Genomic DNA, 27,629 nt, shown 5'->3' on the forward strand with positions numbered 1-27,629 from the left:
AAAGCTGCTATGACAGTTCAGCTTCCAAGTCCAGTATATTTCAAGTAAATGTACTTTTCAAAGCAGGTAGAATTTAATCATACAATTTTTTTAAGGATTGTTTTATTTGCCTCTGGTTAATTTTATGAACTTTGTCAGTGTCTGCTTTAACATGAAGACTATAAAGGAAGCCTTTTGTAAATTCAAAATGTTTGGGGGATTGTGGTTCTATTTTTCTTCCTCAGCTACCAATAGAAAATTTTTCTTCTAAGGTTCAGAAGTGCTTATGCAGAGATGAAATAGAAAAGCTAAGCTGTATTCCACCTATATCTCATATCTGTGACTATTAAGTACATGACATGATATATGAATATTTAATTATTTGTTCTTTTCCACTATAGAATACAGTGAGTGATAGAACTTTCACAATCTTAGAAAAGAAAGATGTAAATAACTTTTTAAAGTGAAGGATAGAAATTGTTTGTTGAATGTTAGGTGTAACAATATGGAAGAAGAAAGCCAAGTACATAAATAAACTTCAAACTGAAATTCAGTTGCACAGATTTATACTCTTTCACAATCCTGTACTTCATATGTGATCAAAATAGGAATATAGCACAGATTTAAAGAGGTCAGTGCCATGAATACTGGGATCTATTAATTTAATCTCCTTGTAGATAACATAAGGTTTCTGGTGAGTATGCTTTGAGAAAAAGAGAGCTTAGAAAACTATTTTTTATGAAACCAGTTTAAAGCTTCAAGTTGTTGCTATTCACTGACACTTTCATAAAAGAAACAGAAATTTGCTTCTGTGATAACGTTCATACCACCTTTATTTTTTCAGTGTTAATTGTGAGCCTGAGTGTTTTTTCAAGTTAATTTCAGTTTTTTCTGGGTCAAAATACTATAATTCTATTCTATCAAGCTGAGATTTAAAGATCATTTTTCTTCTACTTTCCAGCATTTGTGCTTTCAACTATTATCAAAATAAAGGTTTATTTTATTTGATTGCTTGCAGGAAAAAGCCACACTGTTTCTAAAATCCTAAATAAATATTTAGAAACATATGGCAATTGAAAAAGTCATAATCTGGCACTATAGCTACAGCCTGTGTATACAAGAGGATTGTGTGATTTTGAATATTGCTTGTCACCTAATCTGGCAAGAAGATGTAATGTCAAATATGTGCTTTACTTAGAAGAGACACAGCCAGTGGTTATATAAAATTATTCAACCTATACTGAACTATAGACTAAGTCCTAGTTAAAATAAATATTTTGTGATATGGCATCTACTTGAGGTTGTTTCCAATTCATAGTAACTATTTTAGGTAAAAAAAAGTATTATCCAATTGCTGCTACATCTATTTTAGAAAAAATGCATTCATATTTAATGAGTTTTACAAATGCAATCTTCATTTCACTAAGTTGTATTACTCTGTGGCCAAGTGTATAAATCATCATTTATAAATCAATTCATATTTTAGTATACCAGAGGGTGATATTGAAAAGAATACTGTGACAAATTGATTTGTAAATTAAATGATTATTACCTACTTTATCCTTTGGATCCAGATAGAGAAATGTTTGTTCATCTTTCTGAGTTCAAACAACATCCTAGATTTAGAATTTTTAGAGGCTCTTTTGAAAGAATTGTACAAGTGAAGATGAGATTAAACAAGTTAACAGTGGTTATAAAGCAATCACTATTAAATTTTAAAAGGGTTGCATGGTGAATATAAAAGCAGAAACAGATAATATAGCTGCATGAATATAATAGTTATTTAACTGACCATGTGCTTCTTTAGGGCAATATATTTCCAAGTTTCAGGAAATAGAGATTTATCTTTTCCTCTCTTTAATGCTTTGCTAGGTCTTTTATTTCTAATTTGTAGCAAGCTGTGTCCTGCTCCAATGTTACTGGGCAAGTAATGCTCCATTTAATAGACAGTATACAAACTCTACATTTACTGTTGTAAAGAAAATGTGCCCTATACATTGGAAATAAAGCACTGTTAGGTTTCCAGTTATACCATGTGCTCAGACATACTATTGACAACTAACCAAAATGTTTGTACATGGGATGTAGCTTAATCAACAAACTCCTTTGACTGTAAAATGGCTTCTAGTTCATAATCATTAAAACTTTCAGAAATGTGAGATAGTTCTATGGAGATAAATTACACAGTGTTAGAGAAAAATAAATTAAGGATCTAAATAACTTCACCCAGAACATATATCAGCAGAAAAAGTACTGCAAAATTTTATTAAATTATGAATGAATCTATTCAACATACTTCCGCTTTCAAGGAACTATGAGAGGAAGAGATACATATTAAATAACAAAACACACAAAAATGGATTTCACACTCTTAAGTATTAGGAAAGAAAACAGAGATAATTAAATGGCCAGCAAGAAAAACAAAATGTCCCAAATGGCTTCATGGGAACACAGGAGGAAGTACTGAGCATATTTTAGGGTATGGCAAATACAAATGATGTTCAAAAAGGGTTATTGCTAAAAGTGAATTTGTTAGCAGAAAATGAAGCATCCAGAAGGATGTGCCTGAGAAAAAATGAAGGTAATATTGAAAAACTAAAATTTGATTAATATTGTTAGATCATGTCATTGTGTACTAAGAGCTTTATCATTCTTTGACGAGTATTTTCTTCAGGTATGTGAATTTCAGGAAAGAAAGAGATTAGCCTTGCCTCCACTCTCACTCCCATACCCTTGGACCATAAGAAAGTGAGAGTATTAATAATCACTTTTACTCCCAAACCAACACAAACTGTCATCAGGATTTATTGCTCCCAGAGTTAATGACATCACTTCCAAACCTATAATGCACTGATAGCGCAGTCTGTTGATAATGTTCTCTGAATGCTTATAGCAAGGAAGGCAATCTTAGGAGAGAGATAAGGACAGAACTTTGGCTGCCTCAGAAGGTGGTATCTACATAGCAGAAGAGTAAATACCTGCTTTGTTTTTGTTTTGATTCTGGCTGGGGTGAAAGATTCTGTATTTTTGAATCAGGGATGTTTAGTGAAACTGAGTCAAATGCTCTTCCTGCTAATTTCCTGAATGTGCGATGTTGTTTTGCACACACGATTGTATGTTCCGACTGTGTTTATCAGTCCAGTTTCTTCTACATACTGATTGTTCCTCAGTCTTTAGTGTGCATCCACCTCGTGTGCAGGGATTATTAAAACATAGATTGCTGAGCTGCACCCACAGCTTCAGATTCTGTGTCAAAGGCGGGGTCCAACGGTTTATATATGAAACAGGTTCCCAGGTGGTTCCAATGCTGGTGACCCAGAGACCACACTTTGAGAACCACTACTCTAGTTAGTGACAGCTTCTCTCAGACCCTTGAAAAAGTGTGTATGTCATGTTTTGATTAAAGAATACTGAATTTCTTTTTTCTGTATCTGCATCATTGGGAATATTTCAATACAAATTTGAATGACCTACAAAGTAATGTAATCTGACGCAAACTTAAACCAAAACTGAGTATAGAAATTGCATTTGCCTGAAAGGCGCCTACCGATTTGTCTTTACCAAGCTAAGGATGGCATAAAGCTTAAGATGGGGATGAAAATCTGGTTGGGGAATGAATCAATGTCATCTATTGTTGAAACATATCCCCCCCGCCTTTTTTTTAATATCGTTTATGTACAATTACTTGAACAACATTATGGTTACTAGACTTCCCCTATTATCAAGTCCCTACCACATACCCCATTACAGTCCCTGTCCATCAGCATAGTAAGATGCTATACAATCATTACTTGTCTTCTCTGTATATACTGCCTTTCCTGTGTCCTCCCCTGCTACATTATGTGTGCTAATTATAATGCCTCTTTTTTCCCCTTATCCCTCCCTTTCCACCCATCCTCACCAGTCCCTTTCCCTTTGGTAACTGTTAATCCATTCTTGGGTTCTGTGCGTCTGCTGCTGTTTTGTTCCTTCAGTTTTTGCTTTGTTCTTATACTCCACAGATGAGTGAAATCATTTGGTACTTGTCTTTTACCGGCTGGCTTATTTCACTGAGCATAATACCCTCTAGCTCCATCCATGTTGTTGCAAATGGTAGGATTTGTTTTCTTCTTATGGCTGAATAATATTCCATTGTGTATATGTACCACATCTTTATCTATTCATCTACTGATGGACACTTAGGTTGCTTCCATTTCTTGGTTATTGTAAATAGTGCTGCAATGAACATAGGGGTGCATATGTCTTTCTCAAACTGGGCTCCTGCATTCTTAGGGTAAATTCCTAGGAGTGGAATTCCTGGGTCAAATGGTATTTATATTTTTAGTTTTTTGAGGAATCTCCATACTGCTTTCCACAATGGTTGAACTAGTTTACATTCCCACCAGCAGTGTAGGAGGGTTCCCCTTTCTCCAAATCCTCACCAACATTTGTTGTTTGTCTTTTGGATGGTGGCCATCCTAACTGGCGTGAGGTTATATCTCATTGTGGTTTTAATTTGCATTTCTCTGATGATTAGCGACGTGGAGCATCTTTTCATGTGCCTGTTGGCCATCTGAATTTTTTCTTTGGAGAACTCTCTGTTCAGTATCTCTGCCTATTTTTTAATTGGATTATTTGCTTTTTGTTTGTTGAGGTGTGTGAGCTTTTTATATAATTTGAATGTCAACCCCTTATTGGATATGTCATTTATGAATATATTCTCCCATACTGTGGGATGTCCTTTTGTTCTACAGGACAAAAGGTGTCCTTTGCTGTACAGAAATGTACAGAAGCTTTTTAGTTTGGTATAGTCTCACTTCTTCATTTTTGCTTTTGTTTCTCTTGCCCAGGGAGATATGCTGATGAAGAAGTTGCTCATGTTTATGTCCAGGATATTTTTGCCTATATTTTTTTTCTAAGAGTTTTATGGTTTCATGACTTACATGCAAGTCTTTGTGTATGGGATTAGACAATAATCCAGTTTCATTCTCTTACATGTAGCTGTCCAGTTTTGCCAACACCAGTTGTTGAAGAGGCTGTCATTTCCCCATTGTATATCCATGCCTCCTTTATCGGATATTAATTGACCATATATGGTTGGGTTTGTATCTGGACTCTCTATTCTGTTCTATTGGTCTGTGGGTCTGCTCTTGTGCCAGTACCAAATTGTCTTGATTACTGTGGCTTTGTAGTAGAGCTTGAAGTCAGGGAGTCTAATTCCTCCTGCTTTATTCTTCCTTCTCAGGATTGCTTTGGCTATTCAGGGTCTTTTGTCATCCCATATGAATTATAGAACTATTTGCTCTAGTGCATTGAAGAATGCTGTTGGTATTTTGATAGGGATTGCCTTGAATCTGTATATTGCTTTGGGCAGGATGGCCATTTTGACAATATTAATTCTTCCTTATCAAGAACATGGGATGAATTTCCATTTATTAGTGTCCTTTTTAATTTCTCTTAAGTGTCTTATAGTTTTCAGAGTATAGGTATTTCACTTCCTTGGTTAGGTTTATTCCTAGGTGTTTTATTCTTTTTGATGCAATTTTGAATGGAATTCTTTTCCTAATTTCTCTTTCTGGTAGTTCATCATTAGTTCATAGAAATGCAACAGATTTCTGTGTAGTAATTTTGTATCCTGCAACTTTGCTGAGTTCAGATATTAGATCTAGTAGTTTTAGAGTGGATTCTTGAGGGATTTTTTATGTAGAATATCATGTCATCTGTAAACAGGGACTGTTTGACTTCTTCCTCGCAAATATGAATGCTGTTTATTTCTTTGTGTTGCCTGATTGCCGTGGCTGGAACCTCCAGAACTGTGTTGAATTAAAGTGGAGAGAGTGGGTATCCTTGTCTTGTTCCTGATCTTAAAGGAAAAGCTTTCCGCTTCTCACTGTTAAGGATAATGCTGGTTGTGGGATTGTCATATATGGCCTTTATTATGTTGAGGTACTTGCCCTCTTTACCCATTTTGTTGAGTTTTTATCATGAATGGATGTTGAATTTTGTTAAATGCTTTTTCAGCATCTATGGAGATGATCATGTGGTTTTTTTCCTTCTTTTTGTTGATGTGGTGGATGATGTTGATGGATTTTTGAATGTTGTACCATCCTTGCATCCCTGTAATAAATCCTACTTGATCATGATTGATGATCTTTTGATCATGTGTATTTTTGAATTCGGTTTGCTAATATTTTGTTGAGTATTTTTGCATCTATGTTCATCAGGGATATTGGTCTGTAATTTTCTTTTTTTGTGGTGTTTTTGCCTGGTTTTGTTATTAGAGTGATGTTGGCCTCATAGAATGAGTTTGAGAGTATTCCCTTCTCTTCTACTTTTTGGAAAATTTTAAGGAGGATGGGTATTAGGTCTTCACTAAATGATAATATTCAGTGATGAAGCCATCTGGTCCAGGGGTTTTGTTCTTAGGTAGTTTTTCGATTACCAATTCAATTTCTTTGCAGGTAATTGGTCTATTCAGATTTCTATTTCTTTCTGGGACAGCCTTGGAAGGTTGTATTTTTCTAGAAAGTTGTCCATTTCTTCTAGATTATCCAGTTTGTTAGCATAAAACTTTTCATAGTATTCCTCTATAATTCTCTGTATTTCTGTGGTGTCCATAGTGATTTTTCCTTTCTCATTTCTGATTCTGGTTATGTGTGTAGACTCTCTTTTTTTCTTGATAAGTCTGGCTAGGTGTTTATCTATTTTGTTCATTTTCTTGAAGAACCAGCTCCTACTTTCATTGATTCTTTATATTGTTTTATTCTTCTCAATTTTATTTATTTGTGCTTTAATCTTTATTATTTCTCTTCTTCTGACTTTGGGCCTCATTTGTTCTTCCTTTTCTAGTTTCATTAATTGTGAGTTTAGAGTGTTCATATGAGATTGTTCTTCTTTTCTGAGGTAGGCCTGTATTGCAATGTATTTTCCTCTTAGCATGGCCACTCTGTGTCCCACAGATTTTGCAGTGTTGAATGATTGTTGTCATTTGTCTCCATATATTGGATGATCTGTGTTTTATTTGGTCATTTATCCATTGGTTATTTAGGAGCATGTTGTGAAGCCTCCATGTGTTTGTAGACTTTTTCATTTTTGTTGTGTAATTTATTTCTAGTTTCATACCTTTGTGATCTGAGGAGCTGGTTGGTACAAATTCAGTCTTTTTGAATTTACTGAGGTTCTTTTTGTTGCCTAGTGTATGATCTATTCTTGAAAATGTTCCATGTGCACGTGAGAAGAATGTGTATCCTGTTGCTTTTGGATGGAGTGTTTGGTGGATGTCTGTTAGGTCCATCTGTTCTAAAATGTTGTTCAGTGCCTCTGTCTCTTTACTTACTTTCTGTCTGGTTGATCTGTCCTTTGGAGTAAGTGGTATGTTTAAGTCTCCTAAAATGAATTCATTGCATTCTATGTCCCCCTTTAACTCTGTTAGTATTTGTTTCACATATGTAGGTGATCCTGTGTTGGGTGCATAGATATTTATAATAGTTATATCCTCTTGTTGGACTGACCCTTTTATCATTATGTAATATCTTTCTTTGTCTCTTGTTACTTTCTTTGTTTTGAAGTCTACTTTGTCTGATATAAGTACTGTAACTCCTGTTTTTTTCTCACTATTAGTTGCATGAAATATCTTTTTTCCATCCCTTTACTTTTAGTCTATGTATGTCTTTGGGTTTAAAGTGAGTCTCTTGTAGGCAGCATATAGATGGGTCTTGTTTTTTTATCCATTCAGTGACTCTATGTCTTTTGATTGGTGCATTCAGTCCATTTACATTTAGGGTGATTATCTATAGGTATGTACTTATTGCCATTGCAGGCTTTAGATTCGTGGTTACCAAATGTTCAAGGGTAATTCCCTTACTATCTAACAGTCTAATTTAACTCACTTTGTATGCTATTAAAAACACAACCTAAAGTTTTTTTTCTTCCTTTTTATTCCTCCCCCATTCTTTGTATGTTATGAATCATATTCTGTACTCTTTGTGTAGCCCTTTGGGTGTCATCTATTTAGCCTTATGAATACCTCCATCTATAGGAGTCCCTCCAAAATGCACTGTAGAGGTGGTTTGGGGGAGGTAAATTCTCTCAGGTTTTGCTTATCTGAAAATTGTTTCATCCCTCCTTCAAATTTAAGTGATAATATTGCCAGATAAGTAATCTTGGTTTGAGGTCCTTCTGCTTCATTGCATTAAATACATCATGCCACTCCCTTCTGGTCTGTAAGGTTTCTGCTGAGAAGTCTGATGTTAGCCTGATGGGCTTTCCTTTGTATGTGATCTTTTACTCTAAATGTTTTTAGAAGTTTGTCTTTATCCTTGATTTTTGCCATTTTCATTATTATATGTCTTGGTGTTGTCTTCCTTGGGTCCCTTGTGTTAGGAGATCTGTGCACCTCCATGGCTTGAGAGACTATCTCCTTCCCCAGATTGCAGAATTTTTCAGCAATTACCTCCTCAGTGACACTTTCTATCCCTTTTTCTCTCTCTTCTTCTTCTGGTACCCCTATAGTGTGAATATTGTTCCATTTGGATTGGTCACACAGTTCTCTCAATAGTCTTTCATTCTTAGAGATTCTTTTTTCTCTCTGTGCCTCAGCTTATTTGTATTCCTCTTATCTAATTTCTATTCCATTCACCATTTCCTCTACTATGTCTAATCTGCCTTTAAATCCCTCTATTGTATGTTTCATTTCAGATATGGAATTTCTTAATGATTGAATCCCCACCTTAAATTCATTCCTGAGTTCTTGAATATTTTTCTGTACTTCCATAAACATGTTTATAATTTTTATTTTGAACTCTCTTTCAGGAAGATTGGTGAGTTCAGTTTCATTTGGCCATTTTTCTGGGGTTTGTGAGATTTTGGTCTGAACCATGTTCTTTTGATATTTCATATTTCTGTGTGGTGCCCAGTATTACCCAGAAGCTCCAGTCTCTGGGGTCATAAGGGAGTAGAGTTGGTGCCTTGGGGGAGGAAAGATCTGTTTCCTGATTCCCGTCTGCAGTGCCTGTCTCCAGTGTCAGAGGCAGTGGGCTGAGCACACAGCTGTTGTAGGCAGGGCCCCCCTGTGGGCAGCCTGACGACAGCACAGTGGCTGCAGGTTTGTGAACCGGTGCTGGCAGGTTAGGAGGAAGGCATAGCAGGCCGCATGTCCCTGTGGGGGCCTTGGAGCTGAGTAGGCAGCCAGGGGGATGGGCGCCTGAAGCTCCCCAAAGTTCCCAATCTGCTGGGCAGAGTGCGCCCAGACAGCCTTGTCCAGCTCTCCCTTCTGCGCAGCAAGCTCCGTACAAACCCCGCCCCTTCAGCAGCCCTCTCACTGCTTGGAAGCCTCTTAGACCACCTGCCTTTCCTCTGACACAGAGTGGCCGCTGTGGATCCCCATCCTCCACAAATAGCCGGAATCTCAGTCTCTCAAGCACTCCACCTCTCTGAGCTCCCCAACGTCCAGAGCAGTACACAATATAGATTTCTGCTTACAAAGCAGATCTCCAGGGCTGGGTGTTCAGCAGTCCCAGGCTTCCACCCCGTCCCCTGCTACATTTCTCTTCCCCTCTCCTGTGAGCTGGGGTTAGGGAAGGGCCTGGGTCCCACTGGATTAAGGCTTTCATATGTTACCCTGTTTAGTGAGGTCTGCTCTGTTCTTGGGGTCTGTATGCAGTCTGGTTCAGCCTTCTTTCTTATTGCTGTTTAGGGTTAGTTGTATTAATTAACTATATTTTCATACTATTTGTGATTTTGTGAGGAGTTCTCTGTTTCACCTCTCATGCTGCCATCTTGAATCTGTAATCTTTTGAAACATATTTTTAAATAATTACAAATAAATCTTTTTCAAAGACTGTCAAGTTACTATCACTTATAATAGCGGTAGACAAAGTGACATAGAGCTTGAAAGTTGATGTCTAAAATTATGTAAGTATATATAGTTGCACTGAGTTTGTTGTAACTCCCTAGTTTATAAAATGTAGACTTCTTGAGTAATTGATCAATGTACTTTAATTTTTTTCATTTTCAGCTGGTTATTTTTACAGTTGCAAATCAGTAGTGTTCACATATGGACTGATTTAGGTTAAATCAATAGCAATAACGTCAATGACTTTCTTTGGGAAAGCACTTTGAACTTTCTAATCAGATTTTAAACTCCTGCATAATCCACCATCTAGTGTTTACCAGTCATCAATAGGTTCAATTGACTGTAGTTCACAAATTACATGATGCTTTGAATTCTGGTTGACTTTCATAGATTTAGTCTAGTTTTATATGGACTATTTTTGATGTCTAAGCATATTTACCCGAGCTAAAATATACATTGGAATGATTCAATTGCAAACTTTTTTTAAAAGCATTTTTCCTTTCTTATTTTTGTTTTCTCCATACTGAACATAACATGAAAGATTGGGAATGTTTAGTGTATTTATCTTTAGTGGAATCACAAATAACTTCAATGAAAAACACCTTAGAAATCAACTCCATGATAACTTTGTGTTTCAGTCTGGATATCTTACTTTGAATATTTATGGTGAAGATAGACCAAGGAGAAATACGACTACTTAAACATTTTAGATGCCTTTTCCTATCTAGGTCTACTTCTAAATGGATGTTTTATTACTTAGCTATTGCTGGCCTTAACAAATTACCTCAAAACTGAGTTGCTTAAAAGAACAACAAACATTTATCACTTCACCCTTTCTTAGGTTCACAAATTCAAGAATAGTTCAGATAGGTAGTTCTAGCTTGGCGTTTCTCAGGAGAGTTCTGTCAAAACGTTGGCTGACTGCAGTCTTATGAAGGCTTGATTTGGGCTGGTGTATTGGCTTCCAACATGCTTCCTAACATGCCTGGTAAGTCAGTACTAGTTGTTGACAAGAAGCCTCAGTTCCTCACTATGTTCACCTTTCCATAGGATAGCTGGCTTTCCTGAGGGTGAGCCACCCCACAGAAGCCAGGGATGAAGCTTCAATGACTTCAGAGACCTAGATTCGAAGTCACACAGCTACTTCTGGAATGTTCTGTTTGTTGTATAGGTCAGTTCTATTCAGTGTAGGAGAGGACTCTCCAAGGGAATGGATGCCAGGGGAAAAAAATAACTGCAAATAATGTTAGAGGACAGTCACATCACAGATTATAAGCAAAACCTTAGTCCTCTTATTTATCCTAATTTCATGGGCAAAGGCTAAGATGGTACAAATTATAGACTCTAATAAATTTTACTTAACTCTATTTAGAATGGAGATAGCTTTTTTTGTACTTAGCTTTTCCTTTCGTCCTAACAGTTTATCCTTTGGTTATTATACATATCTAAAATTTCCTTAGTTCATGTGCTCTTATTTTCAAGCTTCTGTTTTCCATTAGACAATATTTTATTAAGCCAATATATTAAGTTGTGGTCACATGTTAATAAATTCTGACATGTACCCAAACACACAAGCCTTCTGGAGGAAATTATTTTTATTGTGAATGTTTTAGATTTATGAAAGAAGGAGAAGGGACACATCAGGGGATCAGCAGAGACTCAATGACTTGTAAATATCACCATAATGTTTTGATTCAGCTCAATTGGATGGGTTTATAATGGTCACCAAATTCATGGGGAACTCCAAGATTCCATATTTTCTCTCAGAAAGTGTTCCTTCCTCTTGAGGTAAATCATCATATTACTGCTTCTAAATAAATTTTATCCACAACTATGGACCAAACTCTCTTTGATATGTTGTATTGATTATCAATCTATGTTTCTTTGCCAGATCTCTCCCCTAAGCTTCCAGTCCAGTTTTCAACCACCAGTTAGAAACCATGATGGTGTTGAAAATCAAGTACAGTTTGAAGTCAGACTTGGATTTAAATACTCGTTCCATACTGTATTAGCTTTATGGCATTAGACATATTATTCTGAGCTTCAGTTTCTCATTTGTATAATGATAATGTTTTCTCCCTAGCAAATTTGTTGTGAGGATTAAAGATGATAATGTTTGACAGTGGTTATCAACCAGAGTGATATTTCTCTTAGATGGTGTTTGCAACATCTGGAAACATGTTTTGTTGTTCTGTTGTCAGACCTGAGGAAGACATATGCTACTAGCATTTAGTGTTTAGAGAGTAGGGATGCTTCTAAATACCCTCTAATGCAGACAGCCTTCTACAGTGTGATGGTTAATGTGATGGTTAACTTGACCAGGCTGCAGGGTGCCCAGATATTTCATCAAACATTATTCTAGGTGTTTCTGCAAGGGTGTTTGGGATGAGATTAATATTTAAACTGGTAAACTGAGTAAAGCAGATTGCCCTCCCTAAAGTGGTAGGCTAAATTCAATCAGTTGAAGGCCTGAATAGAACAAAACGGATGACCCTCCTTGAGTAAGAGTAAATTTCTCCTGCTTGACTGCCTTCAAACTTGCCTTTAGGCTAAAGCTAAAACATTGGCTCATCCTGGGTCCCATCCTGCTGACCTTTGGACTGAAACTGCACTGTCAGATTTCTCACTCACTGTCTCACCCTTGTGCTCTCTCTCTCTCTCTCTCTATATATATATATATATTCATATATATGAAGAAAATATATTTATAAATATGTATTTATATATTTGTAAAAATGCATATTAATATGTTTATATGTAAATATTTTTCTTTATATATATAAAATTTATCTTTATACACACCTTATACTCTACACACACACACACTCTTAAATGAGTCTTTCAAAAATAAATTACTGTTTTGATCTACCAATACTTTAAGTATTATGTATATTCATACGCATATCTGAAAAATTATTATTGTCAAGAATGAAGCAGTATTTACTCCTTATCCCACGCATCAGGGTCATTCCCTCCTATTTTTTGGTTGACAAACGTATGGTTCTTAATCTCCTGATATCTTTTGTCAATATAGTGGGTATCATTTGCTATTCAAGAGACATTTATTTTCAGAACAGTGTTCAGAAATATTAAGAAAACCTTAAACAGTGGTTCTCTTCTCTCCTCTATTTATTATCTTTGAGTTTTTCATTTTGATTTTACCATCAAGAAAGTGTACATAGGTGGTAATTTTTTTTGTAAATTTGTCTGCGAATGGCAGCTCTGCTGGGTAGAAAATTATTGAATCACAATAATTTGCTTGACACTCTAGAGATTGTCCTATTGTCCTCAGCTAGATTTTTGTTTCTCTGTTGGTGACCTGTTTTTCATTGCATGAATGTTTGCAGGTTTTTTTTTATTATCTTCAGTATACATGGTTCACCACTTCCTAACTTTAATATGCAGTGAATCTCCCTAACTAAATATTTACTTCTAGTTGAATTTTATGTGTTTTCATATTTTATAGAACATTATTTTATCTATTTAGTTATTTCAAAATATGTGCTGCAAGCCTCTCTGAGGGTAGGTCACTCCTGCTTTCACTAAGGATCCACATTTTATCAGAACCACATGACACTTGTACTTCTATAGGTTAGACCCAAGTCTCATGTCCTTTGTGAACTTGGAAATTCATAAAAGATGCATAATAAATATTTAATGTTGGTGTCCAGAAATATGTTTTCTTTTTCTTTGCCTAACAGTTATTTTACTACAAGACAGCATAGAGGGGATGAAGGGTACATTCTTAACATGGTGAATAAATTAAAGATCATGCTGCCATTTTCATGAATTTATATATATTTAACATGGATGGTCCTCTTCATGTAGTCACAGAACTTTTGCATTTCATGTGTCTTATACTCATTACTGTTTTGGAGGATTCAAATATTTAACTGTAGTTATATATTAATTAATTCTGTTTATAGTAATATGACCTCACAGTTGTTTCAGTAAAGAAAATTCCTAAGAAGATTAAGAAAACACTCAAAAAAAAAAAAACACCTGGTGAAAATATCTAAAATAACTTTATATTTATTTTGTTAAAATGTAATATGATTTCATTGTACACATCTTTCAGTTAAATAAGGTTTAAGGGAATAAAATTGTTAATAAAACTGTTTTCAAGGGTAGAGAAAGAAAATGTGCTAATTCCAAGCTTAAATTCACAAAGGAATAATTTATATATGTATTTGCATTTCTGGGTGTCTTATTAGTGATTTTACTGAAAATCTTCAGAAGGATTAATTGCTTGGGTTACACAAGTTCTTTATTTATCATTATTAAAAGGCCTGTTGAAGGAGGATTTTTATGGTCTAATGTATCACTTACTAAAATTCTCTTTTTGGCAAGATGACAGAAAAGCATCTTAGATGTTATGCTGTCTAATTACATGGCTTAAATCTAACAATTATTTCCAATTTGTTGGTCTCAAGATATGAGGATGTCTGAGAAGCTGAGTGAATCAGCGGTTCCATCTTGTGTGAGATCTGTACCTAGTTTTCGGTACAGGTTTTAAAAGGTTTTAACATATAATGTGTTGACACTTATACTGAAAATCAGATATGAGATTGCACTACACTTTTCTGAAGGAAGATTTTGATAAAGGAAATCATGAAAAATACAATCCCTTTATTTAAGTTAACTCATAATTAAGAATTATAAAATAATAATTATAATGCCTGGAAATTAATATTAGTTAAACTTACATAATGTTCCATTGTTGGTTTTATTGAGTTATAGGTCATCCATTTTATGCATTATATACATGGGTCATTGGAAAATGGGAAAATGATATTCGTCTAAATATGTTAAAGATGTTTTCAAGGGAATGTAATTACTATAAATAATTAGACTGAAAACATTTCCCTTTAAATTATGTGTTCAAAATTTTTCCTCATTTGATATTTGTCTTCACAAATGTTCTCCTAGGTCAGGATGAACATGGCATATTTAGAATTTATTCTGCATAAATCTTTTCAGTTATTCAATCAGATGGGTTTTACTTCTGAAGATAAGAGAGGAGAAAATAATTGGGCTGGAAAAATTATTTGAGTGGTCATATTTTAATAAGAGAGTTAGGGAGGCATAGTGTAGATTATTTGCAAACATGAAGCAGAATAGAAAGCCATGTGGGCAGAGCAATGAAAATATGTGAGCTCCTAAAATTAATGCGAAAACATGGGCATAATAAATACAAGTGGAAAATGAATGGGAGTTATAATTACATCTCCTGAATCAAAACCCATTGAATTATGAATTTGTAAAAATTATTCTCTAGCACAAAATGGATTTGGCATTGATATTGGTACTATCTGAGCTCTATCATTTATTTGTTCTGTAACCACTTGCAAATCATTCAACTTCTCTTAGCTTTTTTAAAGGAAATAACAAAACCTACTTCATACAAATATGGCGAGAGTTAAATGACACAGCATATATTTAATAAATGTCCATCTAGTTTATTGTAGATATTTAATGAATATTAAAAGAATCTGAGAGTAGAAAAGCACCACTTCAGAATTGAAGGAGATGCACTAGAATTATTTGGTAAGAACAAAGAGGCCAAAGGACATTATAAGATTCAACTTTGAGACAGTCCAAGTGACTGTTTCTGCACAGAATGGTCTGCATTTCGCATTAGCGAAGCCTATCGGAAAGTTGTTCAAAAGACAGTTGGGCAACAGCCTTGCTGAGATCATAGAGAAGGTTAATGAGTAGGGGGCTCATCATGGTCTCCTCCAATCCTGAAATTTGACTACCTTACAGATAAATGTTTATTCTACCAGAAAGGAATAGTAGAGCACAATGTTTAAATGTTGGAGTTCTGGAATCCAGTTCTGACACACTCCTTACATGATTGTATGAATTTGGGGAAATTTATATGATCCATCTGAGTTAAGCTTTCTTATCCAATATATGGTGATAATAATTTGTTTCAAATGGCTGATGTGAAGTTAAATGAAAGTGCCTGTTAAAGGCTTACCAAAGGGCTGAGAACACAGTAAATAGAATACTATAGTTATTAGTGTTTTATCATTAATAATTTATCAACCACCTCTATCTAAATCACTATGTGAAGAAACTTGAGAAAGCAATGTGTAGAAATATAATGACATTCAAGCAATGAGACAAGATTGTAAAGTTGTTTATAAAGAGTGTTTATAAGTTTATAAAAATATTTATACATAATGCCATTCATATACATACAGTATAGCAGTCCAAGGATAGCTAGCCTTTATAATGCAGCCTTATCAGAACTGTGCTTGATGTCTAGTTACAGGATCAATACTATTGCCCAAACTTTCAAATATTTAAATAGCTGAGCTCTTAAAGTTATGAGCATTTTGCTAGACAGATTACCTGTAACTTATTAAGCTGTTCCATGACTGAATCTATAGGTTATCTAATAAATTTACCATTATTAGTGCTAATTATTGCAGTTCCATTCCCCTAAATATATTTTGTAGTTTCTTTTTCCCCTTACTTTCATCTAAAATATAAGAACTTCAGTCACATATTAAACGGCTAAAATATAATCCTATTTTTTCTGGCTAAGGAACCAATAAAAATAACTGTGATATCTTGACTGCAATTATTACTTTTAAATAGAAGTTCAGGTATTAAGAAAATTAGTTTGAAATTGCCATTCACCAATTAGATGATTCTGTTAGAGTAGGCAGTTAGTAAGATATGAGGAGCAGAAAGGGAGAGGTGGAAGCCGGTTGCTTTGTAGGTGGGTTTATACTCTTTGCCTAAAATGAGAATGACCTTATCCTATTCACATACTCGTTAGATTCCACCCCACCCATGGGTCTTTCTGTATGCATTATGGGTAAGAGCATGCACAGAGCCAGAGCAGTTATATGATCTGAACCTGTCAATCAAGTAACCCCACCTTAACCCACACCTCACATTGTCTCATAAAACAAGTACTCAGGTAAACAGGGCTGGTCCTGAAGTCTCAGGCTGCCTGGTGTCTCTTGGAGAGTGTACTTTCTCCTTGCTAAACAAAACCCCTCTAGCCTTCCTATCTTGCTTTGTATTCCTTGTCTGTGTGCTCTGGAGGCGCGGGGGTGGGGGGTGGGGGGGGAGTGGAGGGGGGGAGAAAGACCCCTCCCTGTACCATTCCATAGGGTTGAACAATCCATTAACCAGTCTATCAAGCCAGTGTCCAAGTTCCATTACTAGTAAGGCCAAGGCACTATGAATATCATATTTATCAGAAAATTTGTTATTTCTCTTAATTTTAAAGTATGAGCTGTTAACAAAAGCTGTAAGGATAAAACTCGTGATAAAACGTTACCTGAAATATTCAATTTAGGAAATATTAAAAATAAATAATGAAATGATAGAACGAAAAGAACATTTTGCCTATACTAACTGAAGGGACAAATCTGTAAAAAAAGGGGAAAAAAAAAAGCTGTCCTGAGTTCTATGAATCCATAACTGAATGGGGAAGAAAGTCTGAAAGAAAACTGTCTTTAATGTAAGAACCTTAAACTTGAGAGTTAAATGTTAAACCTGTAATTGGCAGTCTTCATTGTCTTGACTGTGAATGAAGGAAAAGGTAAACAGTAAACAGTGAAGCTCTTTACCAAATATGGCATTAATGACCCCAGGCAATGCCTCACATCATACTGGGAAGCAAATTGGTAGTCACGGAGACTGCTGTGCTTCGGTGTGACATTCCCCGAGGCTACAGCCAGTCAGCAGCCAGGCTATTCTGTACCCCAGGAAGCCTAAGAGTGGTTTCCAGGGGTAACCTTTGTGAGAGTACATTTGAATAATCTAATTTGGAGTTTTAAAAGTAGGGGGAACCTGGACAGATCACACTTACTGGCACCTTTCCTTAAATTGGCAGTAGGATTCTCATATATTAGTTTATGATACAGTTTTGAAGAAAACCAGTGTTGCTTAAGCTATTTGATATGACACAAATACAAATTCATTTTCAATTGCTCTACTCTTTAAATATGTTTATTTCTTCCCTGAACCCTTGAAAGGTCACTCTTTCTTTTTTGAAATAATGGCAGGGGTTGCTATTGCAATGCTTAATAGCATTCAACAGATTTCAGAAATTAAGAGACTGGACATTTACAAATTTTCATGTATTCATTATATATAGGAGTTGGCTGCTTTTATTGGTGTAAGAAATATTTATGGAACATATACTAGCTGCTGTATGTTATCCTATTAAGCATGGTCTTATCCCTCATAAAGTGCATATTATTTTCTACAAAAGGATTGAAAAAGAAGTCATTTTGAAACCTTTAACAACAACTTCTTTCAGAGGAATCCTAGAGATGAAGTCCTTGAAAGGGGAAAATTGAGCAAAATGTTTATGTTGTGTGAAACTTATCAGTCTACTTAATTGCCTGTTGATAGATGAGAATCTTGGTGAACTAATATATGCTCAAATAAATGCTTTGAAATGACTATCACATACATTTAAGTATTTAACCTTCTAGAGAAGTAGAATTTAGGAAATCAAAGGATATAACAAATGAGTATTATTTAGTTCACTGAGTTTCCCGAAAGCCAGTGTTCTTTCTAAAAGCATACTATTTATTCCTTAGGGATATATTTATTTTATTTATTCCTAAGGAATGCATAGTATACCATTAGTTCATCATTAATGAAATAACTTGGCTACTGGCACATCTACTAGGGTAGAGTTAGGAAAGAAACAAGAGTCTATGCAAATCCTAAGGCCATCAAAAATAGGACAATATAGAGAAATCTAGATTATTAGGTAAAAGTGACAGTTGGTCACTGATACCAGGAATTTTTAAAAGTTTAGGTTTCAGGACAGGTCTCTAGCCATAAAAATTACGGAGACATCAGAGTAATGACCAGTTCTACAGGAAAGGAGTATTTAAATAGGCAGCTATGTAACTCAATATATATCCCAAAAACAATGCGAGGCACTGTGTACATAAACATATATGACCTTAAATTTGGAAGACTCTGCCATAGAAGGGTACAAAAGGCACCAAGTTAGTGGCCCTAGGAGGCAAAGTGGCGGAAGGATCGCAGACATCACAAGTGATGGGCATCTGGACTGAGGAATTCTGGAAGAGCACGTTAGTAGGGCGGCTGACTTGATGCCGAGTGGTGAGTCATTGGCTCATCGTCCTTAAATCTACTCTTAAAGGAAGATGGTTTCTACCACATTTTGGAGCAAATCTGAGTGTTTGGAAATACAGATTGGAAAGGCAAGGCCCTAGTTGCCAAGGAGCATATTACATCACCTACAGTGTCCCTGGAGGGACAGGAGAAGGTTGACTGCTCACCCTGGTGCTCACTCCTGCTTGCATAATGGTATGGTTTCCAGATGTAAGGGAGTTTTTTTCTATCCAAACATAGCAATGGCATTTTTTTTTCCAAATAGACTTTATTCAACTGTACGCACACTTTATGAGAGGTGACTTTTCTCATCAAGCACATAATCTAGAATTGCTACTGTGGAAAGGTATTTATGGGGCCAAGCGCATGTTGATATTTTAATATACCAACTTGTCACTTCAGATCACAATCCGGGCATCCCAAAGGAGGAGGAAAAGGAAAACCGTTTGTTTGCTATATTAAATTAACACCTATCTCTTTGTCTGTGTCAAACTGGAAGAGAATTTTATCTTTTCCTTTGAAATTGCTTGTACTACTAATTAATGTTTAATGTTCATTTTACTTTGATGTAATAGCTTCCACTACCAACTGTCAAAAGTTGATTGTAAAGTAAAGGGTTTGTCAGTAAAGGGTTAAGTGAGTGATGAAAGGAAAATAAACATATGAATAAAAAGGCTGAAGTATCCACCAATCTTAAATCATTGAGACAATATTAGAGACCAAGTGTGAATGATTTGTTACATTTCTCTAAGAATGACAAAATTTGTAATTCCCACAGTAACACTTGTGTTTCTTTTCATCTTTGTGGAAGTTTAAATTGTTGATGAAATTAATTTTCTACCAGTCATCAGCAAAATGAAAAACAATGTAATACTAACCAAGAGCAGTACAAAATAATTATATTTCCAACAAACTTTCTAGGCTAAAGAGAAATTACATTTTAATATTGTGTACTCTTATTTGACATAAATACCTAGAAATAAATAATGTATAAATCTGTTGAACATTTCCATTTCCTAGAAAGGCAAGTATTACATATAATAGGGTTATTAAATACTAAAGGGCATACAATTCCCTTCCTCAGAAATAGCATGAAATTGTCAGTACAATGAAGTCACCTCTGTCTTTTGCCTACTTTTTCAAACTGTTTTCAGCAAAATTGTCCTGCTTTCTCCCAAAATCTCACTATATGATCAAATAATTCCTTCATACATTCTAGATTATGTGGCGGGGTGGGGGTGATCAGTCTTCATACTTGAACCAGATTTTGAGTGAGGTATGTTCTGATTCTTTAGAGTGGCTGCAATACCAAGGATAACAATATTTTCTCCTGCATTTTCTTCTTAAAGTTTTGCTTCAACTTCAGGTTAGGACTGATGTTTTGTTTTGAGTTAAATATACATGTGTCATAAACTGAATATAGATTCACTTTTATTGAGATGTAATTCATATACCTTAAAGTTCACTCATTCAAAATGGTCAATTTGGTGGCCTTTAGCAAATTCACAGAGTTATGTAGCCATCACCACAATCTGATTCCAGAGCATTTTCATCATTGTCAAAAAGAGCATCTGGAACCTCTGTGTTTAACTTTTTGGGAAAAATGCCAAATTCTTTTTCTAAATGGCTGCACCATTTTAGATTGCCACTAGCAAGATATGAGAGTTTCAATTGATCCACGTCCTTGTCAACTCTTGTGATTGTCCATATTTTTGAATTTAGCTATCCTAATGGGTGAGAAGTAGTATCTCATTGTAGTTTGATTTGTATCTCTTCGATGACTAATAAGGCTGAGCATCTTTTCATGGACTTATTGGCCATTTTGTACATGGCCTTGGGAGAAATGTCTAAGTATTTTCCCATTTGGGGGATTATTTGTCTTTTTCCTCTTAAATTGAAATTGTTCTTTATATATCTGGATATAAGTCCTTTATCAGATACATGATTTGCAAATATTTCTTTCATTTTATGACTTGTGTTTTCCCTTCCATCATGCTATCCATTGAAGCACAATCGTTTATGATTTGATAAAGTCTAATTTATGTATTCTTAATTGCTTACATTTCTGCTGTCATACTGAAACAATTGCCTAATCTGAAGTCAAGATTTACTCATTTTAATGTAATTTTTGAATAATTTTAGTTCTTATATTTAGATCTATGGTTTATTTTAAGCTTTTGTTTTGTTTTGATTTTTGTTTTGAAGTCCAACTGCATTTTTTGCATGTGTGTATTCATAGTTGTTCCACTGCTATTTGTTGAAAAGATTGAGTTATCATGGCACCCTCATAAAAAATCAATTGATTATAAGTTTAAGGCTTTATACCTGGAATCTAACTTATATCCCATTGGTCTATATGTCTATCATAATGCAAACACCATACCATCCTGATTATTGTAGATCTGGAAGTTTAAAAATCATGTAGTGTGAGTCTTCCAACATTGTTCTTTTTCAAGATTATTCTGGCTATTCTGGGTCCCTTGATGCCTATGAGAATTTTAGGATCTGCTTGTCAGTTTGCAGGGAGGAAAAAAGCTGGCTAGGATTTTGATGGGAATTGGTTAAAGTCTTTAGATCAATTAGAAAAATATTGCCATTTTCACAATATTAAGTCTTCTGATCCATGAACATGAAATGCTTTTCCATTTATTTAGACATTCTTTCAATTCTTCCAGTTTTTAGTGTACAAGACTTGTACTATTTTTCTTAATTTTATTCCTAAGCATGGATTTTTTTTCTTAATTTCACATTTTTGGATTATTTTCTTGTTATGTATAGAAATACAATTTATTCCTATAAATTGATCTTGTATCTTGCTAACTTGATGGACTTACTGCTGAGTGTTTATGATGTTTTGTGTATTCCATACTATTTTATATGTACAAGACCATGTTTTCTGGAAATAGAGATAGTTTTACTTCTTCCTTTTCATTCTGGGTGCTTCTTATTTATTTTTCTAACTCAGGGCACCTAACTAGAATCTCCCATTCACTGTTCAATAAATGGGTGAGAGATGACATCCTTGTCTCATCCCTGATCTTAGAGGAAAAACTCCGTCTTTTAACATTAAGTATGATATTACCTGTGGGTTGTTTGTAGACAAACTGTATAAGGTTGAAGAAATTTACTTCTGTGGGAGGCAAAATAAAAGATGTCCACTTTGTAATCCCTGAACCCTGTGAATATGTCTTAGTTCCTTTCTTTTCTGCTAGAAGGAAATCAATGTCTTACAGTAAAGGTTTGCTAGCAAAGAATTTTCCCTGCTTTTGTTTAACCATGAACATCATAATTTTTTGGCCATGTTTGAAAGATAATTCTGCTGCAATAGAATTTTTGGTTGATAGCTGCATCTTTCAGTACTTTGAATATGTCATCTCCCTGCTTTCTGACTGTTTATGACTTAAGATGAAAGATCAGCTTTTCATCTCTTTGTTTTTCAGTTTTATAACTTTATTTGACAATCAGCCATTTGTTCTCATCCACAGTAACTGTAGATTTTTGAAGGTGGTTCCAGGTGCATAGATAACCAAAGTAGAGAGCTTGTTTAGGGATTCTTCATCCTCATTACATTTTCTGGACAACCGCACATGGATATGGTGTGGGACATTCGTTATTCCTTTGGCCCAGATCGCTTTATTGAGCCTGGTGTCAATGTGCACACCTGGAGTTCCCTTCTCCTTCTGGCAAATTTCTGGATCTCTTTGATTGCCCGAGGGGCACACTTCTTGAAACCCACTCCACTGATGTGCTGTGTCTGTTGATGGTGTAGACCCTGGTCTACACTCCTTTGCTGATGACAGAACGGCCCTGCTTCTCGCCGCCCTTCTTTACAGGAGTCATTCTGCTGGGCCCGCGTTAGAAAGCTCAGCTTTTAAACTTATTAATTGTGATATGAAGATTAATGAACCTTCAAAGATGTTCACATGCTAATCTCTGGAATCCATGAATATGTTAGGTTATATGGGAAAAGGGAATTAAGCATGTAGATGAAATAAAGATTTCTCATCATCTGACCTTGAAATGGGGAGATTATCTAGCATTAATAGTGTGGGCCCAATATACACATTAAGGACCTTATAAGTGGAAGAGGGAGACAGAAAATAGAAAGTCAGAGAGAGGCAGAAGCCTGAGAAGGATTTCAGCTCATTTGCTGGCTTTGAAGATGAAGGAATGGTGCCAGATCCCAAGAAATGCAAGTGGCCTCTGAAAGGAGAGAAAGGCGAGAAAACAGATTCTTCCCTAGAGCCTCCTGAAGAAATTCAGGTCTGTGGGTACCTTGATTTCATCAAGTGAATCAGTTTAAGATTTCTGACTTTTAGGATATAAGATATTTAAGCCATTAAGTTCATGTCCATTTTTTTATCCACACATTTTTATAGCAACAATGTATGCAATAAAGTAATATATTGTTAACCGCTTTATGCAATGAGTCACTTCTCTCTTTGTCTTTAAACAGTTTAAGTACAATTATTCTAGTTTGGGATTCCTTTAAGTTTATCCTACTTGGCATTTTTTTCAGCTCTTTGAATGTTTAGATGAATGATTTTTAAGAGAAAATTTGGTAATATTTCAACTATTATACCTACAATTATTCTTTCTGCCATTTTCTCTCTCTCTCTCTGAGAATCCCGCTATGCATGTACTGATAAACTTGGCAGTGTTTTACAAGTTGCCAAGACTATTTCTATTAATTTTGGGGTCTTTCTGTTTCTCCTGTATATCATCTCAAGTCTCTTACTCTAAGGTACACTTATTATTTCTTCTGCCACTTGACATCTGCTTTTGAGCCCCTCCGGTGATTTTATTTCTGTTACTGTCCTTTTAAAACCCATAACTTCTATTTGGTTCATTCTTTAATAATTTTATTTCTTCAAATTATTTTTAATTTGGTGAGACATCATTCTCATATTTCACTTTAGTATTAAACATAGTTTCTCTTAGTTATGTGAACATATTTAAATAGCTTATGTAAATGCTAGTTTCTAGTAACTCTAAAGTCTGTTCCCTTAGTGATAGTTTCTGTTTATTTCTTTCATAGGTGTGTACCATATTTTCTTGTTTCATTATTTTTTATTGAAAACTGGACTTTTAAAATAATGTCATGTGGCAACTCTGGCAATTAGATTCCTCCATCCCAGGTTTTGTTGATACGGTTTTTGCTCTTGGGGCTCTTCATCTCTTTAATAACTTTATTGGGCTAATTCTGTTCTCTGTATTTTTTGTCCTGTGTGTTCACACGTCTCTGGTCCATTAGCATAGTGGTCAACCAGTAATTAAATAGAGATTCCCTTCCGTGCCTTGCACGAGGAATTCTCCCCACCTCTACTACAAGTGCTCTGTGCGTTGGTTCCTGCCTTCAGCACCCAGCCAGGCCCTTCACAGCTGTGCCTTCGCCTGCATTTCCAGCTCGCCCTTCCCACTTGTCAGACAATGACAGTTCTCTCAAAATTTGGTTTTTAGAGACTTCAAGCCCTTTATATGCCCTCCAGGGACCGTCAGGCTGTTTCACAGTGACCGTGAATATGACACTGTTGGTTTTTCAGAGCAACCGTGGAGCTGGGGAGTGGGTGGGTAGAAGAGGACAAATTAAAATATCATAGAGTTTGCCTTTTTTTTACCAAGAGTTCGGTATTTTTCTTGAGTAAATAGTCCAAGAACCTGGCAAAGTGAGTCGGATGTCCAAGCCTCAAGTGAAAGCACATGAAAAGTACACTTCACCCAGCATGAAGTGAAAGAAAGGTCACATGACAGTGCTCAGTGTTTATGGTCTGGGAAATATACTCTGCTCATGATGGTGTATGTGTGCAGCACGTGGCTAGTGAGCAGATACTAACTAACAATAATAGGCCATGCCCAGTTTCAGTAACAAAATCTTTACTGTATTTGTCAGATGAGGTTTACTGGTTCAGAGTTTTTCTGACAAAGCTAAGATAAATTCTTCAATGTCAGTATTCATAGAAACAAAAATTTTATTGAAAATAAGTGTAACTAAGGACTGTTCTTATAATAATAACTTGAAAAAGAATACTTGTAACTAAACAGACATTGCACATTGGCCACTCAGCAACAAAGACAACCTCATTTTTCTTTGAATACCTCTAATTTTCAGTCTCTCAAGCTTCCTTTTTTCTTGGATGCCTGTATTATACAATTCTGGTCAGTAAAATTTTAACTGATCCATTTTGGAATAATAACCATTAATAAACCGAAGAAGAAAATGTTACCCTCGTTTCCTTACCCACACTTCTTCTTTCTACCTGAATCTAACTCAAATGTCATGCTTGAGAATCAATATCCATTTTTCAGCCAGGAAGCAGAGACCTGCATGCCAAAGATGATTGAGCTGAAATAAAAGAAGTCTGAATATTAATGACATCTTGAAGTTTCTAGACTATAATTCTGGACTTCTTGATAAAAAAAAGGAGTGCATATATCTATGTGCTTAATCCTTTGGGACTTAGGCTTTCTATTACTTCCAGTCTACTGTAATTGTATGAACTCAACTACAAGTGAAAAAACTGAAGTTTTCCATTATAAATGTTTAATTCTCTCCAATATAGAATTGGTGTTAGGATGTTTGTAGTAGTATCTACTTTTCTTTCCTAAGTGATCTTTGTAAAATGCTCTAGTTGTTTGAATCATTCAGCTTTTGCTGATCCTGGTCTAAGAGTCACAACATATTCTTCACTTTAATCAGATCCTCTTCCAGGAATTCTCAATCTCTGCCAACAGTTATTTGTTTTCTGTAATTTCCAAGACTTTAAATATAACATTCACATATACATTTAAAAACAAAATATAGCAAAACTGCAATGTACCTATTTTTCTGTAATGTTTATCTTTCAATTTGTATCTAGTATGTGACAGTACATTCCTGCTGACAGGAAGAGTGACTCTATTTGAGGAGTGACTTAGAAGTAAGTGGCTTCTCACTGAATTGCATTATGACAACTATAATGGACAGTACTGGTTCCCACAGAATCTGTTTATCCCTCTACCTAAGATAATAAAACTGGTCCTTTGCTAGATACATGGTCATCCAGAATAAAGATTATATTTACCAAACTTCTTGGAGTTAGATGTCACTGTGCGGCAAATTTTTAGTTAATGTCCAGGGTAAAGTCATTTGTCAAACATACTGGATTATTTCATTGAGAGGAAGTGACATGACATTTTAGTTTTCCTTTTTCTGCCTTTTGCTTGAAATTTCAATTCATGCCCAGGATCCCACCTTGGATCATTGGTGCAAGGGTTTCTCCCTAGGAATAATGAAAGAGAAATCAGAAAGGGACCTGAATCTTAGAAAACTTTGGGCTATCTTACTAGGTCTGAATTACATATATGTGAAATTTAACATGATAGAGAAATAAATGTCTTTCTTGCATAATCCAAGGTCATCTCCAGTACATTCAAATGAACCTATGTTCTAATTAAGGGACAGACCACTACTGATCTTCATTAACATTATTAAATATATTAAATAATTTTGATAGTTAGAAAATTTGTGAGGTATGTTTAATCATTTAGCATCCCCTATTCTGTGCTCTGTGGTTGCTATGATAGATATTCTGTGAGGGAATATAAAGTACATTTTTCAGGGACAAAGGAGTGGGATTTCTGGACAGACAGCTCTTTTGCTGGCTCTGGTTTGTAAAAGAATAGAATTCCGGGTAGTACTGTGATCTGGTCTAATTCAAGGTGGCGTATCGTAATCACATTTGGAAATTGGATGTTAAATTCAGCCTTGTCTATGGAGTTTTCTTGGTATTATGTTGGGGCTTTATTGAAAGTCTCCTCCAGTTTACAACATAACAGGTGTGAAAGGCTCCAGTGCCTACAAACTGTCTTTGATAATCTATTATTGCATCTGCTTGCATTGGACCCGAAGGGAAACATCTAGCCAGAATCTGTTTTCCCCAAACAATGGAGAGTAGCCATAGGGCCATAATAGTCTATGAGAAGGACTCAGATTTAGTTTCTCTAAGGATTTGACATAATCCCATAGTGAGGACTCAGAATCTAAGGGCCACACACTGCATTGGGAGTATGTCACTTGTCTACTTGTCTGTGTGACTAGATATATAGGAAAGGCATCGTGTCCTTTAATTAATAAAGATGAGGCTACTTCCATATGTGTGTATTTTCTTTCTATTAATGTATACCCCTTACTGGAGAGAAAGACAATACATCCTAATAATTAAGAGACTGTACTCTGGTTTCAGACTGACTTACTTTTATACTGGCTTCCCTGCTTATTATCCTTATGAAACCCCATTATCCCTATGCCTCAGTTTTGTAATTGTGGCATGAGTTCTTTATATATTTTACTTGCTAGTCCATTTATATAATATATTTTATTTTTTAGAGAAGTTTTAGGTTTCCTAGAAAATTGAGCAGAACTACAGAGTTCCCATCATACCTCTCTCTACCAACCAAATACATAGTTTTCCCTATTAACCAGTATCTCGCAGCAGTGTGATACACTTGTTACAGTTGACAAACCAATATTGATGTACTATTGTTGACAAGTTCATAGTTTACATTAGGGTTCACTTTATTGTACAGTTCTATGGATTTTGTGAAATGCATAATGTCATGTGTCTGCCATTACAGTATCACACAGAATAGTTTCACTGCCCTAAAAATCCCATGTGTTCCACCTATTGATTATTTCTTCCGTCCCTCAAGCCTT

At 35.4% G+C, this 27,629-nt stretch overlaps 1 protein-coding gene and 1 pseudogene across 6 annotated transcripts in view; one reads left to right on the top strand and one right to left on the bottom strand.

Moving 5' to 3' along the window:
- Positions 1-27,629, top strand: part of MGAT4C (MGAT4 family member C) — a 777,100-nt gene that overhangs the window by 329,569 nt on the left and 419,902 nt on the right. The gene's annotated exons all lie outside the window — the stretch shown is intronic.
- LOC108396265 (large ribosomal subunit protein eL31-like) lies at positions 22,399-22,777 on the bottom strand (annotated as a pseudogene).

The sequence above is a fragment of the Manis javanica genome, chromosome 10 (assembly GCF_040802235.1).
Source record: "Manis javanica isolate MJ-LG chromosome 10, MJ_LKY, whole genome shotgun sequence".
Lineage (NCBI taxonomy): Eukaryota > Metazoa > Chordata > Mammalia > Pholidota > Manidae > Manis > Manis javanica.